The sequence below is a fragment of the Microtus ochrogaster genome, linkage group LG7_11 (genome assembly GCF_000317375.1).
Source record: "Microtus ochrogaster isolate Prairie Vole_2 linkage group LG7_11, MicOch1.0, whole genome shotgun sequence".
NCBI classification, from domain to species: domain Eukaryota; kingdom Metazoa; phylum Chordata; class Mammalia; order Rodentia; family Cricetidae; genus Microtus; species Microtus ochrogaster.
The window spans coordinates 21,289,347-21,295,563 of record NC_022032.1 but is presented as its reverse complement, the minus strand read 5'-3'; positions in this window follow the sequence as shown (position 1 = coordinate 21,295,563).

The window sequence follows — 6,217 nt, the reverse complement described above, 5'->3', positions numbered from 1 at the left end:
TCTCTCTCTCTGGCAAGTACACGCAGTGGCCATAGCAGGATATGAAATATCTTTCTCTATTGCTCTCGACCTTATTGCTTCGATACAGCATCTCAACAGCAGCTAGAAGCTGGGCGTTTTTGCTAGGATACCTTGCCAGTGAGTTCTCAGGATCCACCTGACTCCTCGCAGTGCGGAGGTTACAATTACACAAGGCCACGCTCAGCTTTCTACACGGTGGATGAGGATTCAGGTTCAGGTCCTCATGTTGCCAGAGCAAGTTCTCTTACCCACTGAGCTGTCTTCCTAGGCTCTCATTTTACCCATTTTATATGTATTTATTTTGTTTTTTTAAGACAGGGTTCCTTTGTGCAGCCTTGGCTGTCCTGGAACTTTCTCTATAGACCAGGCTCACTTCAGACTCACAGATATCCTCCTGCCTCTGCCTCCGGAGTGCTGGGATTAAAGGCGTGCACCACCACCACCACCCAGCTGATCATTTTAGAAGGTTAAAAAAAAAACACGCTGGGCTCAAGGACCTCATGAAACCAGTAATGGGGTAACCCACAAACCCAGTGGGCCTTGCTGGCTGTAAACCATAGTTTGCTGCAGGCCAGTGGCAAGCAAATCAAATCTGGACACCACACCCGGGAAGTGGTGGCCTCAGCAACTGCTTTGGTCTGGGTATTTGTTCCCTCTGAAATGAATATTGAACTGTAATCCCCAAACAAGGCCTGGCGGCACGGGCCTGTAATCTCAGCTATTGAGGAAGTTGACTCAGGAGGATCTCAAGTTTGAGGACCGTCTGGACAACTTAGAGAAACCTTGCCTTAGGATGAGAAGTAAAGAGAGGGGTGAGGCTGTAGTTCAGCAACAGAGCACTGACCTAGCAAGCATGGAACCCAGATTCAACCCCCCAGCCCTAAAAATGAAGGGATAAAAGAAATTAGGTTTAATCCACCAAGTTCTGGCAATGGTGTTTGGAGAGGTTTTTAAGACGTTTTGGGAAGTAGTTAAATCTCTGTTAGATGAGACCTTATGAAAGGGGGAGGAGACTCAAGTTTGTCATCTTCCTGTCTTACTATGACATTCCCTGGGCTCCCTTGGGGTTCTGTAGAGGTCCCACTAATGAGAATGGCCTTGCCACACGCACCCATCCCGTCTTAAACTTCCCAGCTTTCACGATCACAAGCCGAATGGACTTTGATTTATCAGAAATGACTCCGCCTGACTGTTGTATGGCAGTAGCGCATGGACAGACAGACCAGCCAGTCCGCCTGTGGCCAATGTTCCACTGGGCATCATGGGTGCAAGAGATCTGCTCCTGACAGACACGCTAATTATTTTTAGTAAACAGAAAAAGAAAACCAAACCTAATAATATCTGTAGTCCCGGAGTGGCTAAGACAGCTCAGCAGGTTAGAAGCGTTTGTCACGCAAGCTTGACAAGGTGAGTTGGATGCCTGGACTCCTATAAAGGTGGAAGGAAAGAAGTGACTTTATAAAGTTGTTTCCTGATCTCCACACATGCACTGTGGCCATGCATGCCCCGCCCCACACATCGTATACATACATGTATGTACAATACAATAATAAATGATATAAAGTCATAATACCTATGACATTAGCACTTGAGAGGTGGTGGAAGAAGAAGCAGGGGTTCAAGGTTACCCAGAGCTATATATATATATCGAGTTTGAAGCTACCTAGATTACTTGAGACTCTGTCTCTGAAAATGAAGGTAAAAAGAAAGCAGAAAGGAAAAAGAGAAGTTCTATAGGGAAAGCTAGTCAACGGCAGGAATGAAAGAGAAAAGCCGTTGCAGACTCTGTCCAGTGGTCCTGGGAAAAAGCACTCTGTGAGGCTGCAGCATTTCTGAAGCAGATGGAAGACTTGATGCCATATGGTGGACGTATTAGAAATTCATGGAAACGTATATACAAAAGCCCTCACAGGTGTCTGTCCAATCACCTTTAGCAGCAGGGAAACCCACCTAGCAGGAGTGACTTGTCAGAGCTGGACCTCCAGGAAGCCGGGGCTCCTGCTTTCAGGGGTGTCAGGCACTTGTGCATCTGCAGTCTGAGCCGCACTTGGAAGCCACAAAGCCCAGGCGGACAGACGAATGTCCGTTTTCTGACTTCTCTGGAGCTTACACCAACTTCTCCTTAGAGTTCTGACGCAACCTAGAAAAATAATGTGGACATTGTCATTTCAGGTTTTGGTAAAGCACTGTCCTCCCCACCTCTTTCTAGCCAGGAAGAGAAATGCACGCACGTGTGTGCACATGTGTGCACACACACACATATGCAAGCATGCATACACAGTGAAAGGCAATATTGTATTTTCAGGGAGAAGGAGTTTGGTCCTCAGGGTACACACACACAGGTACATGACCTCTTTGTCTCTCCAGTGGGGGACATCAAGACCTACTAAAATGGAATGGGTCCCTCAAGGATCAGGAACTTCCCTCCTTTCAACCTCCGGATGTCCCTTTTGTCTGGTCCTGCTGGTCAGTGGATCAGCCCTTGTGCAGCTATAGTTGGCATCTCCCACACTCTTTTGCTGTAACACCCCCCCCACCCACACACACACTGGCTCAAGGGACAACAATCTGGGTCCCTGTTCTCACTTCTTGTCCCCAACAGGAAGCAAAGAGCAGCACCCATGCTTACAGAATAATTGCTTCCTGTCCCTCAATCTCTTGACATAAATTTCTTGCTCCCTTGAATTTGTTTTTGTTTTTGTTTTTGTTTTTTGACAGAGAATAGCTTTACTTCAGTGTTTTCTTCCCTATTTGTTGTTCAAGCCAAGATCTGGACTTTTAACACTTCAGATCTTCTTTCTATGGAAATTTCTAGCCTTTCCCCTGATTGCCCAAAGTCCCAGATCTAGATTTAACTGTGGGAAGAGACTGTGACTTTCCCCTGATCCGGAGATGTGGTTTGTACATGAGTGAGGGCCAGAAGATTCTTAGAGGAATTCAAAACATTTTCTCTACAACATTCTAAAGGTACCTAGTAGCAGTGTAATACCTATACAGCATCTGGCATGCATTAGTAAATAAAACAGACTGGGTAAACTGCCTTCAGCAGGTGTGGTAGCTTGAATGAGAATAGCCCCCATAGACTCATCTATTTGAATGCTTGGTCCTAGGTTGTTGGAACTTGTTGACTTGTGGCTTCTGTCCCACCCAGTCCTTCAATCATTCCTTCCCAAGGAAACACACAGAGGTCTACGTTAATTATAAACTGATTGGCCTATTAACTCAGGTTTTCTTAGTAACTCTTATAGCTTATATTAGCCCATAATTCTCGTCTGTGTTAGCCACATGGCTTGGCACCTTTTTCGGCAAGGCAGTCACATCTTGCTTTCTCTGTGTCTAGATTCTTCTGTGTCTGGGTCACTACTGCAAACTGAAACTTCCCTCTTCCCAGAATTCTCATTGTCCCACCTCTACTTCCTGTCTGGTCACCCTACCTATACTTTCTGCCTGGCTACTGGCCAATCCTCATTTATTTAAAGTACGAGTGACAGGGTACAGACCATTGTCCCACAGCAGAAACTGTTTGGGAAGGCTTAGGAGGTGTGGCCTTTTGGAGGAGGTGTGTCAGTGGGGGCAAGGTTGGAGGTTTCTAAAGTATATGCCATTCCCAGTTAGCTTTCTCTTACTGGGACTTGTAGACCGAAATTTGAGCTCTCCTCCAGCACCATGCCTGTCTGCTTGCTGTCAGGTTCCCTGCCATGAAAGTCATGAATTCTAATCCTGTGAAATGGTAAGTCCCCAATAAACTCTTTCTTCTATAAGTTGCCTTGATCATGGTCTCTAATTATAGAAATAGGCAAGTAACTACAAGAGCAGGGGAGAGATATCCTTATCGGGAAAACAGTTCATACTGCACTGTGACTTATAGAAAGGGTTGTTAAATAGGGAAGAGTTCCTTCTGGTACGTGGAGGCTGAAGAGAACATGATTTCTTCCTGGCACAAAGTAGAATATCCAGAAAGATGTGTCATAATTAGGGTTTCAGTTGCTGTGAAGAGACACCATGACCACAACCTTACAGTTCAGAGATTTAGTCCATTATCATCATGGCAGGGCAAGGTGGCATGCAGGCAGACATGGCGCTGAAGACGGAGCTGAGTCCTGCATCTTGATCCACAGGTAACAGGAAGTGAACTGAACTGTGTGTAGCTTGAGCATAGAAGGCCTCAAAGCTCATCCCCACCGTGACATACTTCCTCCAACAAGGTATACCTACTTCAACAAGGCCACACCTAATAGTACCACTATTTATAGATCTATGGGAGCCAGTTGCATTCAAACTACCACAAGGTATAATAACAGCAATCCAGAAGGAAGACAAGGCAATGGAACTAAAGCGGGGTAGAACTCAGACCATTGCATTGAGGTTTGAGTATTCTCATAATAGGGAGCCCACTGAGGGAAGGAATGGAGCCATGAGAGGGCTGCATAGTGTACAGTTCTGAGAGAGAATCCAGCCGCTGTAGAAAATCAGGAGAGAAGAGGACCAGATGGAAGACTGCTACAGATGTCCAGCAGACAGGATGTCCTGGTTCAGACAATTCTGAATGAGAATCCAGCCACTGTAGGAAGACAAGAGAGAAGAGGACCAGATAGAAGACTGCTACAGATGTCCAGCAAGACAGGATGTGCTGGTTCAGGTGGAAAGAGAAGAGATGGACAGAATGACTCCCACATCGCTGGCTTAAGCAACAGGTGGAATGGAGACTCAAGATTTTCTCTTTCCTCTTTTGGTTTTGTTTTTATTGTCATTTTTTTTTGTTCTCAAACACAAGCTCTCAATCTGTAGCCTGAGCTGGCCTGACCCTCACTGCATTGCTTAGGCTATGCTAAAATACACAGCAGCCCTCCTGCCTAAGAATTACAGGTGTGAACCACCATGACAGAAAACAGTTTATCTTATTTTATTTTATTATTTATTGAAACAAGTTCTCACATATTGGTTTCCACCTCAAGACCTCGAGCTTCTGATCGTCTTGCCTCTCCTTCCAAGTGTTGGAATTAGAGGTGTAGGCCACTGTTCATGGTTTGCAAGGTGCTGGAGCTTAAGCTTAGGGTTCCACAAATACCACACAAGTACTCTACCCACTGAACTATAACCCCCCAGCCCTGCAAGATTCCATTTTCTCAGACAGGAAGAAAAATGCCTGGTCTACGGGTGAAAGTCTATAGAGACCCCAAAACTCTGTCTAGAGAGGAGATTCTTTCCGATGCCATCAAGACACCTGAGTACAGTCCCCAAGTCAGCCTTCTCCCCATCCACATTTTCCACAGCCATCAACTCATAGCCACTGAAGTAGGCGTGAGAGCTTTGGGCATTGGATATAAAGGGAACTCTTGAAAAGCCCAGTGTGTAAGGAGATGGGTGAGTGGGATGCTCAAAGAGAAAGAAAGGGTGGCAAGGGGTGGTCCCAGCAAAGGTTGGCTTGTAGAGCTACTGCCATTTGGGGGATTTTATTATTGACATATGTCAATAGGTTCGGGAACAATTAATAAATTATAGGACGTGTTACCAAGAGTATTTCTGGAAGAAGCCAGCATCAATAAGACTCATAGAAGACAGTCAACCAGTAGGAGAAGAGGTTACAGGGTGAATTGCTATAAAAAAAATTCTTGAAATTATCTATCTTGGTCCTTTAACTCATAAAGACAGTGCTTCAAGAAATTCTATTCCTCTCTCCACAAAGCATTTACTTTTCTCACCTTTCAAAAGAAGGATTTATGAAAATGATTAACTTGGGAGTCATAGACCCATCCCATGAGATCATAGCTGCAGGGTTAGCTTTAAGAGAACAGGAGTCCTCACCTGGACCAATCATCTTTAAAAATGTTGGTCTAGGGCTGGAGAGAGAACTCAGATAATAAGAGCACGTGCTATTCTTGCAGAAGACCTGGATTCAAGGCCCAGCCTCCATATGATAGCTCATACTCATCTGTAGCTCCAGTTCCAGGGGATCTTATGCCCTCTTCTAACCCCCTCAGGGACCATTCACATGCACGCTGCACAGACAAACGTGCAAGTAAAACCTCAAACATATAAAATAAAGATATCTAAAAATAAATTTTAAAAAAGACTATTGATCCATATTTGACATTTGTAACTGGGTGGTTTTGTGTGTCAACTTGACACAAGCTAGAGTCATCAGAGGAAGGCGCCTTAGTTGAGGAAATGCTTTCCTTAAAATCCAGCTGTAAGG